At 43.9% G+C, this 20,200-nt stretch overlaps 2 long non-coding RNA genes across 6 annotated transcripts in view; both read right to left on the bottom strand.

The window, feature by feature from the left end:
• Positions 1 to 11,913, bottom strand: part of LOC138176490 (uncharacterized) — a 12,156-nt gene extending 243 nt beyond the window's left edge. Inside the window, exons 1-4 of one of the 5 annotated variants that reach the window (XR_011172307.1) lie at positions 11,573 to 11,911; positions 9,528 to 9,596; positions 8,059 to 8,214; positions 1 to 7,739 (exon numbers count right to left, since the gene is read on the bottom strand). The exon at positions 1 to 7,739 is cut by the window's left edge and continues 243 nt beyond it. This is a non-coding gene — a long non-coding RNA (uncharacterized lncRNA). The other 4 variants (XR_011172305.1, XR_011172309.1, XR_011172308.1 and 1 more) reach the window with 4 other exon arrangements.
• A 1,837-nt stretch (positions 11,914 to 13,750) lies between these two features.
• Positions 13,751 to 19,907, bottom strand: LOC138176491 (uncharacterized). Its single transcript, XR_011172310.1, has 2 exons — positions 19,029 to 19,907; positions 13,751 to 14,747 (listed from the first exon to the last, which is right to left on the bottom strand). It is a non-coding gene; the product is annotated as an uncharacterized lncRNA (long non-coding RNA).
• Between the last annotated feature and the right edge of the window lie 293 nt (positions 19,908 to 20,200).

Here is a 20,200-nt window from a genome sequence, read left to right on the forward strand (position 1 = left end):
ACTATCACCTTCCACAAGTATCTTTTCCTCTGAGTCTTCAGAGAGTAAGCCTGTAGTAAGTAGAATGTTCTCAGAGAGTGTGTCTTCAACCCCAAATGTCTTGTCTACTGAATGTTCAGAGGCTAGATGTGCTTCCCCAGAGAGTAAGCCTATAGTAACTGGAATGTTGTCAGAAAGCATGTCTCCTGCCACAATTATCTTTTCCTCTGAGTGTTCTGAGGGTAGATGTGTTTCCACAGAGAGTAAGCTTGTAGTAAATGGAATGCTGTCAGAGAGTGTGTGTCCTGCCACCATTATCTTTTCCTCTGTGTACTAGTTATGTTGAGTGCTTTTTCTTCCTAAAACAAAAAATACCATTTGTCACATGGCATGGCTCTCAGGGAAGAGAAGAGGGAGAGGGAAGGATACGTGGGATACCATGATGTAAGATATAGAAAACATCAATGAAAAAGTTTTGAAATGAGGTCAAGGATCTAAAGGGTATTTGTGGAGACGGAGGAAGGGGAAAGAAAGGTGTCTTGGAGGTACAGAGAGATTCCTTCCATCTCTGCAGCCTCAGGATCAGGGCTTGGTTTGAGGCCTCCAGCGCTGAGAGAGGAGACTTTTGGCTGCTCTGCCCATTTATTCTTGTGTCTGGCATCTAATCATCTTTCTTCTGTCCATCCATGCTAGAGTGTCCTTCTTGGTCCATTTGTCACCTGTCTTCTATTCTATGTCACCATGTCTAAACTCCACGTGTCTGTCCCCTGCATGTTCTTCCTCTCGGTTATGGCCAAAACATCACGTGGCTGGCTGCAACACCAGCCTGATCCTCTTCCTATTCTTGCTTTTCTGTCCCCAGGCCCCATGTGTCCTTGAACTGCCTCCTGGACCAGTCCTTTCACAGGGAGGTGTCCCCCTTTTTCCCTCCCTCCTGGTATCCAGGCCCTTAGACAAATTCACATTACTTCTAAAATCATTCTATTTAGAGGTTTTCCAAAGGTTCCACTTATGGAAAACAAGAACAGTTTGTATTTGACAAAAAAGTAAATAACAGATGGTCTAAGTGGAAAGCAGTTTGGCAGAAATCGGATAACTCAATGTGAATGAGATATGACCGATAAAATAATAAAGTGCTAACTGTTGAAAATGATACATAAGAGAAATAACTAAAATCATTAATAATTATTCTACAACTCACTAATTTCTTCATTCTATAGCTATAGATTAAGCTCCTCCCATGTGCTGAGCAAATAGAGAGACAGGTGGCCTGATGAAGCAATCAACAAGCATTTCTTCAGTATCTCCTGCAGAACAGGCACAGTGCTGGGTTCTGCAGATGCAAACACTATTAAAGACAGTTCATAACCAGGAGAAGCTTACATTCTAATGAGACAGAAAATACATCAAGGTATATAGAGAATGAAGACAAATGAAGGTAAAGTACAAGGCAGACTGGGAGCCAGGCCACAGGCAGCTAGAATCAAGAGAGGCTTCATGAAATAGGTGATGCTTGAACTGTCTGGATGGTAGACAGTGATTCTCTGAGGCCCAAGGATAGAGGGCCAGCTTCAGAGTCAGAAGGGCTCAGAGTTCAAGTCCTTCTTTGGACCCATGCTAGCAGCATGACCACAGTCAAGTCACTTAACATCTTGGTGACACAGACTACTCTGTAAGATCACAGACGCATTTAGATGAATTGTAAATATTCCTGAATAGGCAGAAAGAAGAAAGGGTGCTTGACTAGATACTCTCTGACTTGCCCTTGCCCAAGATCACATAACTCGTAAATGTCTAAGGCTACATTTGAACTCAGATCTCACAAACTCCAGGTTCAGTACCCTAACCACTGAACCACCTAGATGGAGCACTTCAGAGATCCCAGAAGACTGTTGCCAAGCCACTGTTCAGCAGGCTGCCTTGAGGCCAGGGAAGGATAAGGAAAGAGCTCATTCTTAGTGCAGGGAAGTTCTACAAGTGGTCAGTCCCTTCAAAATTCACCACCCACCCTGAAGAAAAACTCCAATTGTTCTCCCTGAGTTAGGAACTCCCCAATTAGCTTTATGTACAGTATGTGCAAGGGTCTGGGAGCGGAACCTATAATCCCACAGAAAATGTAAACTACCTTTAACATAAACAGCAAGAGAAGCTTCAGCTATCTCGTGGGAAAATGTGGAAGCTGTTTGGACACTCCATTGCCTATACAGACTTCTGGGTCAGAGTTCAAAGGCAGAGAGGAGCACTTTCGGGCAAAAAGGAGCAGGGACCTTGAGGAACAGTATCACTTGCATTCCCAATGGCACAGGGGGACTGACAGATAAGGTCACTTTTGGTCAAAAGGAAGAAGGGACCCTGTGCAGCAGTATCTATTGAAGTCCCAAAGGATCAGGGTATTCTTCCTGGATAAGTTTCAGAGCACAGATGAGGAAAGCAGAGACCAAATCTTTCTCCAAATCACATCACTCTGGAACAAGCAAATAATTTCAAATCCCTAGACCTTGCTCTGAAAACAGCAGTGTGAAAAGGCCTGAGGCTTCAGGGTTTAGCCAAAGCACAAAAGACAAGGGTAGAAATCACGATCTCAGACAAACCTAAAGTTGAAATTGTCCTGATTCAGACAGATAAGCAGGGAAACTATATTTCGCTAAAAGGTGACCACGGACAATAATATAATATCAGTTGTCACCAAAGATGCTCCAAATGTCAGAGTATCCAGCTTCTTAAAATGAAAACTTACAGAAGAAAATAATAAAACTATACTAATGAGTGAGCCCAAATTTTTCCTCTCATAATTAGGCAAATCTATGCATAAAATAATAATAAAAACACAAGGTAAGGAGAGGAAAATAATATTAGAAAGTTATATATGATGGAGCTCCAGAGAAAAATGAATAGAAATAAAAAGGAATATAACTTTTTCTCAGCTGCATATGGCACCATCACAAAAAATGAACATATATCAGGACATAAAAACCTCATAACCAAATGGAGAAAAATAGAAATATTAAATGCACCGTGCACAGACCACAATGCAATATAAATTACAGAGATGTGGAAACAGAGATTAAAAATTAATGGGAGGGGCAGTTAGGTGGAATAGTGAATAGAGCACCAGCCCTGAAGTCAGGAGGACCCTAGTTCAAATCTGACCTCAGACACTTGACACACTTACTAGCCATGTGACCTTGGGCAAGTCACTTAACCTCAACTGCCCTACTCTCTCCCCTCCAAAAAAAAGATTCAGTTCAAATCATAGTTTCTACAATGCAACTTTTAGGGTGGCTAGGTGGTACAGTGAATAGAGCACAGGCCCTAGAGTCAGGAAGACCTGAGTTCAAATTGGCCTCAGACACTTAACACAAAACTGGCCATGTGACCTTGGGCAAATCGCTTAACTTCAACTGGCCCTCCAAAAAGCAAAAAAAAATTAATTACAAAGTAGAATATACAATACAAAAGAAGGAAGGAGAAAAAACAAACGAAAGCATCAATCAATAATCTCACTAAAGAGAATTACAACAATGAGGCAACATACCAAAATTTGTGGGATGCAGTCAAACAGTACTTAGGGGAAAATTTCTATCTCTAAATGCTTACATCCATACAACAGAGAAAGAACAGATCGGGGTGGCCAGGTAGCACAATGAGTGAGAGCACTGGCTCCAGTGTCGGGATGGCCTGGGGATCAAATCTGGGCTCCAACACTTAGCACCCACCCAGAAACACCTGGCCCTGTAACCTTGAGCAAGTTACTTAACCCCAATTGCTTAGGGGCGGCCAGGTGGCTCAGCGAGTAAGAGCACCGGATCCAGTGTCAGGATGACCTGGGGATCGAATCCAGGCTCAGATACTCAGCACCACACCCAGAAATAACTGGCCGTGTAACCTTGAGCAAGTTACTTAACCCCGATTGCTTAAAAAAAAAGAAAAGAAAAGAAAGAACAGATCAAGGAATAGTGCATGTAATGTATAAAGGTACAAGAGGAGGGGCAGCTAGGCGGCAGAGTGAACAGAGCACTGGCCCAGTAGTCAGGAGGACCTGAGTTCAAATCTGTCCTCAGACACTTAACACTTACTATATATGTGACCTTGGAAAAGTCATTTAATCCCAATTACTCTGCCTTCCCCCCTCCAAAAAGACAAAAAACAAAATAAAACAAAAAAAAGTAGAAAAGGAACAAATGAAAAATCTCCAGTGAAACATCAAAATGAAAATCCCTAAATCTAGATCTAGGAAAATTTATAAAAATCAAATTAATAAATAAAAGCAGTTGTTGCTTTTAGGAAAATAGTAGTAAAAACAGATATACCACTGGGCAACTTGATTAACAAAAAGAAAATAGAAAATTAAGTTACCAGGCCCAAAATCAAAAAGGTAAATGCATAACCAATGAAGATGAAATTCAAGTGATATTTAGGTGTTATTTTACTCAATCATATGCCAGCAGAATTGACAATCTATGTTAAACAGATGAATATTTATAAAAACAAAAACATGTTAATAAAAGAGGAAATAGAATACATAAATAACCCTATATTAAAAGAAAAAAATTGAACAAGGCATAAATGGGTTTCCTAAGAAAAAATGCCCAGGACCAGATGGATTTGAAAGGGAATTCTACTAAACATTTAAAGAATATTTCATCCCAACACTGTATAAACTATTTGAAACAACAGATAAAAAAGGAGTCATATCAAATTCCTTTTATGGCAAAAATATGGTTTTGAAACCTCAACAAGGCTGTGGGAATAGACACATAATAATACATTGTTGGAGGAGCTGTGAAATGACCCATCCATTTTGGAAGGTGAGGAAGGAATTTAAAAATTTTTTTTAAATAATCAATGTGATATATTAAATGAATATACTAATAGGTTAGCTTGCCTTTCCTAGCTTGAGAGTCAGACTCACAAAGCAGCTTGAACTGATCAATCAAACCTTGACAAGACACAATCACTGAGCTCCTTCTACCTGCATACCTGAGGGGAAGCAAATCAAAGACTAGAACCTGTTTCCATCAAAGAACTCTGGTTCTGTACTTTAGAGGAGGTGGTGTACACCCAAGCAAGGTGGTATTTTTATTGTTCTCTTTCTGAAGCTCAGTTTCCCAGGCTCAGGAGAAATTGTAAACATCTGAAGGATAAATCTCTTTTAACCCTGATAATTCACAGCTCTGCTGAATCACATAGGGTTTGTGCCCCCTGGCTATGAGCCAATCAGGGGCCAAGTCTTTTTCACATATTCTGGGAGGTGGGCATTTTGTTTTGGGGGTTTGCTTATAGGAAGGACCTGTTGATTCCCTGGACAGGACTCTGAGTAGCTGTTTGTTAAGAGCCCCAGTGACTAGTCACTCAGAGGTTTGTGCTCCCCTGACCCGGTGGTACATATAGGTGGTTGTATTACTTTGTTCAAACAGTAGGAGCCCTGTCTGTCAAATCTCTGTGCTATATTCACTGTATTTTCTCTACATTCTGGGTGCTGACCTTTCCAGTGAACTAGTGAATGCAATTAAAGTAAGATTGTTGACCCCTTTAAAAGTTATCTTTCCTTTTACACAGCAGATCAAAGTACCTGTGCTAGCAGGACATCCTTGGTGTGCTAGGGTGCCTGCTACTATAGATGGTCACAATCCCCAAAGACATGATTCCAGAATTGTTGTATTTCTTTGACTTTGCCTATTTGAAATATTTGACTATTGACTTTGGGTTTCTCATGGGAAACCACTAAATGATTGTTTATAATCTACCTTCCCCCCTCCTTCTGTAGTTGTGATTTAAGCATATAACCTGTGCTTTTATTTCAGCTAAGAGAACACTCCTCACTCTGAAAGTGATTAATTAAACTACTAGATTACTGGCACTCCCATCTCTGGGTCTGTTTTGTGGGGTTTTGAGCATTCTCAGGTTAGAGACTGGCTCAGTAAAAATCCTGTTAACAAAAGTAATTTGGAATTATGCAAAGAAGGTAAGAAAAATGTCCAAAGTCTTTAAAACAAAGAATCCATTACACCCCAATGAAGTCATTAAGTAAGAAAGGGTCCCCATATATTTCAAAACACTTACAACAACACTTTTTGTGACAGTTATAAATTGGAAACACAGTAGATGTTCATCAACTGGGGAATGGCAAGTGTGACATGGAACATGAAAGGTATGGAATATACTGCTCCTGTGTAGTAAGAAATGATGTTTGTGAGTACAGAGAAGTATGGAAAGATCTTCATGAATTGATGCAGAGTGAATTAAGCAGAGCCAAGAAAACAGCATATATACATGGCAATTGCAACAACTGAAATGGAAAGAACGACCCAGTGAAAATTTCAAAGTACCTGTAACAAACGGGTAAAGATCAAGTGGGCCTGAAAAGGAAACATGAGAAGACACCATCACCCTACCACGTCCAGGAGGTGAGAGGTCCACAGGTGTCACACATTGCACACCTTTTCCTGAATGCATCAATCAGCTGGGCTGGCTTTTCTTTTCCTCCCTAAAACAAGAAATATGATTTGTTACAAGGCATGGCTCTCAATGGGGAAGGGGAAGGATACATGAGATATCCTGGTGATATAAGAAATAGAAAACATCAATAAAAAGTTTAAAAGAGGTCAAGTATCTCAAGTGTCTGAGGCCAGATTTGAACTCAAGAAGATGAGTCTTCCTGACTTTGCCCTGCAGAATATATTATAATGGAGGGAAAGAAGGAAGGGACACTGAACATTGCTTGAACCTCACCCTCAATGGATTTGTCGCAAAGAGAGAATAACATACACAATGAATTGGGGTTTGAAATCTATCTCATATATGGTTAGGGTAGATGCATAACCAATGAAGATGCTTAGGAATTATTTTGCCCAATCATATGCCAGCAAAACTGACAATCTTGTGCAATGGAAGAATACTTACAAAAATATAAACTGCCCATTTAACAAAAGAGGAAATGAAATACTTAAATAACCCTATCTTAAAAGAAGACATTGAACAAGACATAAATGAGCTCCCTAGGAACACAATCCACAGGACTACATGGATTTGAAATGGAATTCGACTAAACGTATGATTCTACTAAATGATTCTAAATCATTTCATCCCAGTACTATAGAAACTATTTGAAACAGCAGGTAAAGAAAGAGTCCTATCAAATCCCTTTGATGCCAAAAATGTGTTTTTGGTACCTAAACAACAATACACAAACTAATACCTTATTGGTGGAGCTGTGAAATGACACTTCCATTTTGGAAAGTAATTTGGAATTATGCAAAGAAGGTAAGAAAAATGTCCAAAACCTTTAAAACAAAGACTCCATTACACCCCAGGGAAGCCATTAAGAAGAAAAGGGTCCCCATATATTTCAAAATACTTACAATAGCACTTTTTGTGACAGCTATGAATTGGAAACAAGTAGACACTCATCATCTGGAGAAATGCCAAACAAGGTGTGGAACATGAATGTCATGGAATACTACTACAATGCTGTAAAAAATGATATGTGTGATAGAGTACAGAGAAGTATGGAAAGATCTTTGTGAACTGATTGATACAAAGTGAATTAAGAAGAGTCAATACAGTAACTACAACAGCTGAAATGTAAAGAATGACACAAAAAATTAAAAATACCTACAAGAAAATGTGAGCCTGAAAAGGAAACATGAGAAGACACCATCACCCTACCACACCCAGGAGGTGAGAGGTCCACAGGTGTCACACACAGCATGCCTTTTCCTCAATGCATCAATCAGTTGTGCTGGCTCTTCCTTTCCTTCCTAAAACAAGAAATACCATTTGTCACATGGCATGGTTCTCAAAGATGGGGAGAGGGAGGGATACATGGGATACCCTGATGATGTATGAAACAGAAAACATCAATAAAAATGTTTAAAGACAGGTGAAGTATCTCAAGGGTAATAATGGATGGGGATTAGGAGGAAAGAAAGAGGTTTGGGGTTAGTAGTTATCAGTATCAGAACTCAAACCATGCTACAGATCAGTGATTATGAAAACAATTATCCTTGTTCTTTAGTCCTGTCTGACTTTTCCTGACACCATTTGGGGTTTTCTTGGCAAAGACACGGAGGGATTCACCATTTCCTTCTACAGCTCATTTAGACAGATGAAAAACTGAGGAAAGCAGAGTGAAGCATCTCACTGAAGGTCACACAGCTAGTAAGGTCTGAGGGCAGGTTTCAACTTAAGAAGATGAGTCTTCCTGACTTCAGGCCCAGTGGGACACCGAGCTGCCTGGAAAAGAATTGGAAACTTGTTAAAATGTGAGAGGTTGATCAGTAGAAAACATTAGGTTTGAAATGTATAGAAGGAAACAAATAAAAATAACTTAGTGTTTAATAAATCCAAAGATAGTAACTGTTTGAGGTGGGCAATGGAAGTACACATTATTTGATTAAAAAAAAAAAAAAGAACAGATGGGATAAGGGAAAAGCAGTTTTCCAGAACATCAAAGGAGATCAACACCTCACACCACCTATCAAATTAAACCACAAATGGATACATGAATTAGGCCAAAAAGGGCCTACAATAGCAGCTAGAGAAGCAAGGAGGAGAGGTTATGACAGAACAAGCAACAGAGACAATCACAGAAAATAAAATGGATGATTCAGACGCTATAAAGTCAAAATATTTTTGCACAAACATCAAATGCAGTTAAAATGAGAAAGGTGACAGGTAGGTGATGAAAAACATCTTTGTAGTAAAGTTCTCTAAGGACTGTTGCATAAGTAACATATAGAAGGAACTGCTTCCAGTTTCTAAGATTAAGCCCCATTCTCCAATAGGTCAAAGGAAGAAATCGAAGCTATCAATAGCCCTAAGACAAAATGCTCCAAATCCCTCACAAAGAAAGAAGTGTACATTAAAACAATTCTCTTCTTTCAGTCTGTAAAACACAGAAATCTGCTGGTTCAGGGACAGAACCTTCTTTCATTTCAACAAAATACTTGGAAACGCCTCTTTCACCTGGTTCTGGTTCAAACCAGAACAAAAACATATTTAATGTAATATTTAATATTATAATGTTTATATAGAATATTTTCTTAATTACAATTAATATGTAACATTTTATACAAAATAATATATTATAATATAATATTAATTAATTAATGATTAATTAAACAACACCAAACAAAAGAGATGATCTGGAGAAGGGGAGGGGAAGAGTTCCTACAGGGTCTCCTCTCCACAGCCCTGAGTTAGATCCAAAGATGGTAGGGACCTAGGAAGGAAGGGTGGAAACCTCCACTTGAGGAGGGGAGGAAGGGTCCCTAAATGCTCCTCCCAGCTGGTCTCTACCACACCCCACCCAATCCCACATCCCCCCATCCCCCAAGCCTCAGACCTTCAGACAAAGGACTGGGCAGGCAGGAAGCCTCAGGCAGCAGCAGCCGAGGAGGAGAAGGCATACAGAGTTTCACCCCAGAACACAAACACACATATACACACACACCCCAGCAACCCCACACCCCAACACAGATGATTTTACCTACTCATACACCACAGGCATAAACAAAGGCATTGATAGTCCCAGGACTTCCACTCACCCTTACACACATCTCTGCAGGCACTAAGTGAAGCCAATTGCGGCAGGAGGACTCGACTTCATGAAAAGGCTGGAGAGGAGTGAAAAAGAGTTAGAGAACAAAGGGAGAAGATGAGACAGTAGCAAGGAGGGGGCACTTACCTGACTCACAGCCACTTAGACACTAGCAGGACCCTCAGGATCGGTCAGTCTGGAAGATGGGGGTAACAGACGGGAGGTGTGGGGTGTGGAGGGGAAGGGAAGTGGGTGAGGGGCTCGCAGACCCCTGCTCGCGGCACTCACATCCTTCTCCAGACAAAGAAGACTCATTTTATAAAGGGTGGGAGGGGGCGGGCACTATGATGTCACTTCAGGGAGGTGCTAGCCTCCACCCAGAGCTGAGGGGGAAGGGAAGGAGAGGAGGGGGTCTCAGACGTCAGGCCCAGAGCAGTGCAGAGTCCTCCCCAGTCATTTCTCTCAACCCCCATCACCCAAACTGGCGAGGAGCGGGGGCCGCAGGTGCATCCTCCACCTGCAGGTGGGCCTGGAGCTGACCAGGCTCCCAGGTTCCAGAGGGAAGGCTGCTGCTGGAGTGGGGGGGAGCAGTGGAGTTCAGCTTAGGACTGATAAGGGTCGGCCCCTTTATGGAAACTGGGATTGAGAGGACAAAGAGGGGAACAGGGAGGTTGAGGGAGGCCTGTCCTGGGCTCCACAAAAGGGAAGAAAGAACACAGTAGCTGCAGCAGCATCTGCAAAGCACCAGCCCTTGAATGGGACTTGGATTCCTCATAACCCCCAGAGCAGAGGAAGGGGGAGGGGGGGCGGGGCTCATTCTCCTTTCTTCAGGCAGGAGACAAAGATCAGGTTGGGCGGGAAGGACTTGGGGCACCTATGGAGGCAGTGTGTCTGTCCCAGCTCTTTATATGTGGGTACCCTGGTCTAAATCCTTTGTAATACAAACCTTGTAGAGCCTGGACAAGAGGGAGCCCCACCCTCCTTTTTACCTCGGTGTCCTCTACCACGGGACTTAATAAATTTCTTTTTTAAACTCTTTCTGATCTGGGACTTTGTTCTCTCCCACACCAGCTGCCCTGCCACTAGTGAATTGGCACCGTGGAGAGACATCTGGATTGGGAAGCCCAGAGCTAGACTAGGGGCTGGGAACCTGGCGCCCTGAGGCCACATGTGCCCTTCAAGGTCCTTGGGTGCCGCCTTTTGACTGAGTCCAAGTTTTACAGAACAAATCCTTTTATTAAGGGGATTTGTTCTCTGAAGTTTGGATTTAGTAAAAGGGTCACACTTGGGGACTACAGGGCCACATGTCGCCTTCAACAATAAAATACCTGGAAACGCCCTTTTCACCTGGTTCTGGTTCAAACCAGAACAAAAACAAATGTTTAATTTAATTAATATAATAATTTATAATATAAGATTTATATAGAATAATATATTTTAAATTAATTACAATTAATATGCCATATTTTATATAAATTATATATTATTATAATATAGTATTTAATTAATACTCAATTAAACACCACCAAACAAAAGAAATGATTTGGAGAAGGGGAGGGGAAGAGTTCCTACAGAGTCTCCTCTCCCCAGCCCTGAGGCCAAGCCAAGGGAGGGAGCTAGGAAGAAAGGATAGAACCCTCCACAGGAAGAGGGGAGGGAGGGAATTAATGCTTCTCTCTGCTGGCCTCTACCACAGCCCACCCAATCCCCCATCCCCCAAACATTCAGACAAAGAACTGAGCAGGCGGGAAGCCCAAGACAGCAGCAGCCCAGGAGAAGGCACACAGAGGCTCATCCCAGAACAGACACACCCATAATACACACCCCAGCACCCCCACCCACCCATACATACACTACAGGCATAAACAAAGGTATTTATATTCCCAGGAACTTCCATCACAGGACCATCCTTACACACATCTTCCTCAGCACTAAACAAGGACAAATGGGGCGGGAGGACTCAGCTTCATGAAGAGGCTGGGGCCATGGAGGGGGGGAAGAAGAGAAGAAGAAAGGGAGAGGCTGAGGCAGGAGCAGGGAGGGGACACTTACCTCACTCACAGCCACTTAGACACTAGCAGGACCCTCAGGATCTGTCAGTCTGGAAGATGGGGAGAAGATGAGAGTAATGGAGGGAAGGTGTGGGGGGTGGAGGGGAAGGGGAAGGGAAGTGGGTGAGCTGCATGAAGACCTTCTGCTCACCCCACTGGCAGCCTCCTCCAGACAAAGAACTCTTACACTTTATATAAGGTGGAGGTGGTGGCACTGTGATGTCACTGCAGGGAGGGGCTAGTCTCCTCCCATAGATGTGGGGGAAGGGAGGATGGAGGAGAGGGCATCTCAGACACCAGGCCCAGAGCAGTGGGGAGGCCCCCCCCCGACTATCTCGGGGAGAGGGCCCTGGTGCATCCTCCACCTGCAGGTGGTCCTGGGGCTGACCAGGCTCCCAGGTTCCTGAGGGCAGGCTGCTTCAGCTGGAGTGGGGGTCAGCAGCTGATCTCAGCTTGGGGTTGATGAGGGTGGGCCCCTTTATGGAAATGAAGATGTGGAGGACAAAGAGGGGAAGGGAGAGGTCGAGGAAGGTCTGTCCTGGGCTCCACAAAAGGGAAGAAAGAGCACAGTATCTGCAGAAGGCTCTGCAAAGCACCAGCCCTTGAATGGGGCTTGGATTTCTCACAACCCCCAGAGAGCAGAGGAGGAAAGGGGGGGATCTGGGGAAGGGGCGGGGCTCAGCCTCCTTTCTCCAGGCAGGAGACAAAGATCAGGTTGGGCAGGAAGGACGTGGGGTACCCATGGAGGAAGCATGTCTGCCTCTGCTCTTTATGTGTGGGTACCCTGGTCTAAATCCTATGTAATATAAACCTTGCAGAGCCTGGACAAGAGGGAGCCCCACCCTCCTTTTCGCCTCAGTGTTCTCTACCTCAGGATTTAATAAATTTCTTTCTAAAACTCTTTCAGATCTGGGGCTTTGTTCTCTCCCATACCAGATGCCCTGCCACTAGTGAACTGGCACTGTGGAGAGACACCCGGATTGGGAAGCACAGAGCTAGACTAGGCTGGGAACCTGCCGCCCTGAGGCCACATGTGCCCTTCAAGGTCCTTGGGTGAGCCCTTTGACTGAGTTTTACAGAACAAAAACTTTTATTAAGGGGATTTGTTCTCTGAATTTGGATTCAGTTAAAAGGTCACACTTGGGGACCTACAGGGCCACATGTCGCCTTCCTGGAGGCCACGGGACGGTCCCCCAACCCTGACTTAGTCTGAAGTTCCACCATATACACTTTGTCACCACAGGCAAACCACTTAAACTGTATAAACCTCCATTTTCATTTCTGTAAAATGGGAGTGATAATATCACTTAGGCTAAATAAATTCCAATGTGGTTGTAAGGTTCAAATGAGATGTTTTCAAAGTGCTTTTCAAACCATGGCACCCCATAGAAGCGTTTATTATTCTCACTATCATTCATCTGTTAGCTTTTCTGATAGAGTATTCACATCATGCTACTGATTCTTTTCTAGTTAATGTTCTTCAGATCATTGCACAGAATTACTGTCAATTCTAACTCAATCAAAGTTTTGGGATGTGAACTCATCTGCTGCAGCTCCATGAATACATCTTTAGGGCAATTCTGGGAGGAGACAGGACTGTGGGGATCCCATGTTCCTCACCCTGTTTCCACATGGTTTTCAGGTCTTCCCCTTCATCTCTGTATGTTGCAAGCTTTTCATCCAGGCAGTTTAGAGATATGAGAAGTGTTGATCTCTGTGTTTCTTTATTATTTAGATTTTTTCTAAATTTAGAATATATCTAAATTTTGGAATATATCTGTCTAAATGTACAGAAAAATAGGAGAGGGTCTTTCTACACTCAGCCCTGTCTAAAAGGGTGGCTACTTTAAGAAGGCCATCTCCTGGGAGGGGGGCTGGGAAGCAGGAAAGGCTACCCCGGAATTGGCAGGCAGAGGGTTCTAAGGAATGGGTAGATGACTCTGAGAGTTTCTGGCATGGCTGTAGCTGAGGTGGTATAGGGGCTACTGTGGTTATAGTCACATACAACCAGTGCTGTGTGGAGCTCCAGCCAAGGTAGGCTTCCCCATAGAAAAGCTCTCTAATGTATTTTTGTTACCTAACTAATGGTTTAGAAATATACATACCCTAATACCATATTGGTGGAGCTGTGAAATGATACATCCATTTTGGAAAGTAATTTGGAATTATGCAAAGAAGATAAAAAAAATATCCAAAGCCTTTAAAACAAAAACTTGATTACACCCCAGTGAAGCCATTAAGAAGAAAAGGGACCCCATATATTTCAAAATACTTACAATAGCACTTTTTGTGACAGCTATGAATTGTAAACAATTAGATACTCATCACCTGGGGAAATGTTTAACAAGGTGTGTAACATGAATGTCATAGAATACTATTACAACGCTGTAAGAAATGATATGTGTGATGGAGTACAGAGAAGTATGGAAAGATATTTGTGAACTGATACAAAATGAATTAAGTAGAGCCAAGAAAACAGTCTATATACATGATGAGTACAACTAAAATGAAAAGAATGACACCAAAAAAAATGAAAAATACCTACATTAAAATGTTAAAGATCAAGTGGAGCTGAAAAGGAAACATGAGAAGACACCATCACCCTACCACGCCCAGGAGGTGAGAGGTCCACAGGTGTCACACACTGCACGCCTTTTCCCTAATGCATCAATCAGTTGTGCTGGCTCTTCCTTTCCTTCCTAAAACAAGTAATAATATTTGTCACATGGCATGGCTCTCAAGGATGGGGAGAGGGAGGGATACATGGAATACCCTGGAGATGTATGAAACAGAAAACATCAATAAAAATGTTTTAAAATAGGACAAGTATCTCAAGGGTAATAATGGATGGGAGGAAGGAGGAAAGAAAGAGGTTTGGGGTTAGTTAATTATCAGTAGCAGAACTCAAACCATGCTACAGATCAGTGATTATGATAACAATTATCCTTGTTCTTTAGTCCTGTCTGACTTTTCCTGACACCATTTGGGGTTTTCTTGGCAAAGACATGGAGGGATTCACCATTTCCTTCTACAGCTCATTTAGACAGATGAAAAACTGAGGAAAGCAGAGTGAAGCATCTCACTGAAGGTCACACAGCTAGTAAGGGTCTGAGGGCAGGTTTGAACTTAAGAAGATGAGTCTTCCTGACTTCAGGCCCAGTGGGACACCGAGCTGCCTGGAAAAGAATTGGAAACTTGTTAAAATGTGAGAGGTTGATCAGTAGAAAACATTAGGTTTGAAATGTATAGAAGGAAACAAATAAAAATAACTTAGTGTTTAATAAATCCAAAGATTGTAACTGTTTGGGGAGGGCAACAGGAGTACACATTATTTGATTTAAAAAAAAGAACAGATGGGATAAGGGAAAAGCGGTTATCCAGAATGTCAACAGGAGATCAACACCTCACACCACCTATCAAATTAAACTACAAATGCATACATGAATTAGGCCAAAAAGGGGATTCAACAGCAGTTAGACAAGCAAGGAGAAAAGGTTATGACAGAACAAGCAATAGAGACAATCACAGAAAATAAGATGGATGATTCAGCCTCTATAAAGTTGAAATATTTTTGCACAAACAGATCAAATGCAGCTAAAATGAGGCTGAGAGGTTTCATGTACACAAGTATGGGATGGAGCCTGGGGTAGACAACAGAGGGCCAGTCTTGGAGTCAGGAAGACCTGGGTCCAAGTCCTACCTACTGGCTTGGTCATGTGACCATAAGCCAATTGTTTAACCCCTCTAGGTCCCAGGCAACTCCCTAATGCATGGCTGATTGACATGAGCAGCAGGACTGCCCAAGCTGGAGTGCCCCCAGACCAGGGAAATCACAGGGCTGGAGGGAATAATTATGCCAAGAATAGAAGCAACTCCCTGTGGTCCTGGTCATACCACACCTAGAATATCATGTTCTCTTCTAGGATCCACATTTAGGAAGAACATTGACAGATACGGAAGGTGAGGGACCTGGAAACCTCACCCTGTGAGGAATAGAACAAAGGAGAGAGTTTATATGGTAGAAGGAGCCCTGAATGTAGAATCAGGACCTAGGTTTGAATTCTAGCTCTACTCCCCAGTAGCCTGTGTGACCCTGGGCAAGTCACTGAACTTCACTCTTTAGGCCTGTTTCCTCTAGTTTAAGTAGAGGGGATTGCACCCTTCCAGTTGCAAATTCCATGAATCCAAAAATGGTTGGCATTTCTCTCTAAAAAGAGAAGATAGTGGAGGCAGTGGTACCTGTCCTCACATACATGAAGGACTGTCACAGGGCAATGATTTGGTGTGGCTTTGGTGTGAAGACCTGGAATCAAGGAGGAAGATAAAACTTCTGGCTTAAGAAATGATTCTGGGATTGATTGACTAATGGATTGATTACAGGGATCCAGGTTTGTCTGAACATAATGAAATATTGAACTTAACAAAATGGTTGGGAGGTAGCAAGTTCCCCGTTATTGAAGGACTCCAATCAGAGATTGGAGTGTGTCTTTTCAGGGATATCTTAAAGAGAATTCATTGTATCTCAGGTAGGAAAGGAGAGGCTTACTCTAAGTCCTTTCCAAGACCTAAGATTTGAGGCTCCTGTGAACTGTTTCTTTTGGCCTGCTTATTGGGAGTTGGAGAAGGCGGGAGCATGGGTGGCATCATTTCCTTTCTCTTCTCTCCTAGAATGTTGGCAGCTTTTCTTTCAAGAGAAAATACACTGGTGCCTTTGTTCATTCCCTTCTCCACAGGGGACCTGAGCTGGGCCCCAGACATTGTTCCTAAGGGGCCTTTGTGCTACCATCTGGCCCTTTCTGTAAAGTCCTCAGGATCTCCTAATTGACAGATCTCTTTTCTGCTTTTCTCCTCTTTTGAGGAACAACATTTGTTTAATGTCTGCAGGCTCTGTAACCCCAGGGACCTTGAGGCAGCACCATTGTCTCCCCTCTGGTTGGGGCAGACTTTTTCTCCATTGATCTCTCAATCCCATCCTTTGAGTGGTATGGGAAATCCTTTCTCACATCTCTTGCTCTCATTCCCACCTGCCCCTTCTCCTCTCTTGCTGGCCCACACTCCAGGATTCCTTTCCCACCTCACTGGGAAAGCCATCCTTCCCAGGGTGTGTCTCACCTCATATACAAATGTTCCCTGGTATTTGCTGTACTTGGGTACAGCTGTATTTGCTGTACTTTTCAGCCATTCCTGGTCCTTGCACAGGCTTTTCCTTAGGTGCCTCCCCTCCTCTCTCTCCTATTCCCAGGACAAACATCACTTGAGACAAAAATAATGATAGAACAACTCATTTCTCTACAACTCAGAGATGGATATGGAGCTTTCCTTACAAAAGCCCTGATAGGTACAAAATGCAAGGATTATTTCCATTTTAGAGATAAGGAAAATGAGGCTGAAAGAGTTTAGTAGCCACAAGAAGCAGGGGCCTGGATGAGAAAATAGCAAAGAAGTTACCAGTCAGAGCTACTGAAAGGAAGGGCCCCCATAAGAGCTGAGCCTTCTGGCCTTCTCCCATTCACTCTGAGAGCCTAGAACAATAGATGGTTCATATGTCTACAATGCTTTACTGTACAGAGATCAGGGCAGCTAGGTGTCTCAGTGGATAGAGCTCTGAGACTGAGTGTAAATCTGGTCTCAGACACTAGCTGTGTGACCTGGGCAAGTCACTTAAACTTGTTGCCTTTACTTTCCTTATCCATACAATGAGCTGGAGAAGGAATTGTCACTCCCACATTCCGGCCAAGAAAACCCCAGATGGGGTCAGGAAAGGGTCTGCCACGATTAAAAATACCTGAATAACAAAAGTATACAGTATACATCCTATAGAAGAAAAAAATATTTTACAGAAAAATTCAATAAAGTAAATCAATAAATTGAAAATGTCTGAAAATAATTTTTTTGCTGCCATCCCTGTGGACCTTTCACCTCTGGAAAGGAAGGGTGATACTTGCTCTCCCTCCTCTTTTTAACAGCCAGGCTTATTCACTTTTCTATTACAAATTTGTTTTCCATCAATAAGATGTAGTTTTCTCTGAGGGCAGGGACTTTTTCCTTTTCATCTTAGGGCTCCTGGAACCCAGAGCACAGTGTGGCACATAGTAGGCTTTTAGTAAATTTTAAAAAACCAATTTAGTGCCTTTGAAGATTATGTTACAGCCTGTTCCTGACATTTGGTGTTCAAAAAAAAAAAAAAAAAAGAGCTTGAATGATTTTATAGCACGGGCTTTTGTGACATCTAGTGGTCAAAGTTGGAATAGCATAATTTAGCAAGATCTATACACACACACACACACACACATATGGTATTTTGTGTGTATTGAGGGAATATTGCATTGTGGTTTTTTTCGCTTTTTTTGGAGGGGGGAAGGTAGGGAAATTGGGGTTAAATGACTTGCCCAAGGTCACACAGCTAGTTTTGTGTTTATTGTCTGAGACCGGCTTTGAACTCAGGTCCTCCTGACTTCAGGGCAGATGCTCTATTCACTGTGCCATGTAGCTACCCCGGGAATATTGCATTGTAACGAATGTTTTAGGCCAGAGAGGAATATATTGCACAGTTGGGATCCCTCCTTTGTGCCCATTGCAGTTATCACACTTTTAATTGGCTGTCTCCTGTTCAATCCTCCAACTCATTTTAAACCACACTTTTTATTGCATTTTAGCCTGTGTTCCTTTCTGGTCAAGCAGGCAGAATGAAACTAAAGTCAAATCCTAAATACATGAAATGGATAGAGGACTGAATTCCTTCAGTGTCAATATGAATTCAGACTAAATAATCAACATCAATATTATCTACTGAACTCTCCATCATATCCAAAGTCATTTGATACAGGATAAGCCTTCATGGCAGTGGGGACACTACTGAGCTAATGTTAATCTCCACTGTGGTTAGGTGGATACAGTCTTAATGGTGCCCAAACAAAGGAGCTAGAAATTGTGAGGAAATAAATGCAAAAAGAAAAAAAAAGACCGATCTTTATTTTGAAGGAAATTTATGAAAGAAATATCAATTTACCAGTGAGAAATCAGGCATTATGAAAAGTACTTGCCCAGTTGCCAAGGGCTTGTCATGTTATTATTCAGTCATGCCCAAATTTACGTGATGCCATGGACTTTCATCCATGGGGTTTTCTTAGCAAAAATACTGTAATGGTTTGTTTTTTCCTTCTCCAGTGTGTTCCCATTTTACAGATGAGGAACTGAGTCAAATAAGGGTTAAGGTCACAAGTTAGTGAGTTTGTGTCTGATCCTGAGGAAGGGGTTTACACAGACCAGGGGTCCCTTCCTACCAGGAGGTCAGCTTTGTGGACGCCCCACCCCTCCCTCCCTCTGGGACCCCGCCTCTCCCCCTTCGACCCTCCCCTGGGGGGGCGGGTTGGGGCGTGGCCCCGCCCACCTCTGCTCCTGAGCTCCACCTCCATAGCCTCATTTCCCAGGCGTCCCGCCCCCTGCCCACACTGCACCTGCTGGGGTCGCCATGGTCTGTTTCCGGGGCGTGTTGCGTCACAGGGCCTGTCGTCCACCTCATCCTCGCCTAGGCCCGCCTCCAGGTGGAGAGAAACTGGGGCCTCTGCCCTGGCTGCCCAACCCTAGGCCGTTCCCTGAGGGCCGAGAGCAGCAGGGCCTTGGCCCTCTCTGGCCCAGCCAGGGGCCACAAGGCCAGTCAGCCACCCGCCTGAGGCCACAGGGCCCTCCCTCTTCAGCATCCTGAGGTTAGCTCCGCCCGCCCCCTGGTTACTTCCTGTTTCCCATTGGCTGAGGTAAAGCCCGCCTCCGGATGTGACCTCAGAGCAGGGTCAGTGGAATCCCTGCCCAGCTTAAGAGGTCCCTGCCCTGCTGAGCGTCCTTATACCGCCCCCCCCCTTTATTCCGGTCAGCTCAGACTTCCCCAGTCCCTAGGCTGGGCTCCCTGAGCAGGCCTGGATGTGGGAGGGGCGGAGCCGCAGAGAGACCTTGTGGGGTCCCTCCCCTCCCCAGGCCCAGGTGTCCGGGGCTGAGTCCAGAACGGGGGGCCTACTGGTTCTTTAGGTCCCCCTGGTCCTGGGGGGGTTGGAGAGAGGAGCCCCCTCTCCTCCTCCCTTTTGTTTCCTGTCTCCTCCCTGTGCGTTTCTCTCCATTCCCGACCCCAAGGACGCCCCGTTTCCGCGGACACAGGCGGGCAGAGGGACAAGGGCGTGTGTCAGTCACCCCCTTTTCTTTATCTCCCTTCCCCCACCCCCATCTCCCCCGGGCCTCCGACCCCCCAGCCCCGTGAGCAGCACAGACCCCGTGTTTCCACAAGCGCGCCCTGCCCTTCCCGCTCCCCCCTGGCCCTGTGTGAAAACGTCCTGTCTTCTTGCAGTCTGGAGCCCGTCCCCTGGGTCACAGCAGGGCGCAGGTCATTCCTTGGTCCTGCAGACGTCAGCCCTGGGACAAGGGCATCCCTGGTAGGCATTCCAGCCTCTGCTTGTTGTCCCCTCTCAGGGACTTGGATGCAGAAGGAGCCAATCCGTGGGGCCAGTTCTGCACCCCCCATTTTAGACCCCTGAGAAGGGACAAGGGGCAGTTCCCACCCAGGACTTGTAGCTATTGAACTGGTTCTTGCAGACCGATTTTGAAAAAAACTTTTAGGAAATTCAGTTTTATAAGCCTACAA

This window comes from Petaurus breviceps, unplaced genomic scaffold (assembly GCF_028583685.1).
Source record: "Petaurus breviceps papuanus isolate PSGF00001 unplaced genomic scaffold, PetGlider_PUasm1.0 89748, whole genome shotgun sequence".
In the NCBI taxonomy this organism is placed as follows: domain Eukaryota; kingdom Metazoa; phylum Chordata; class Mammalia; order Diprotodontia; family Petauridae; genus Petaurus; species Petaurus breviceps.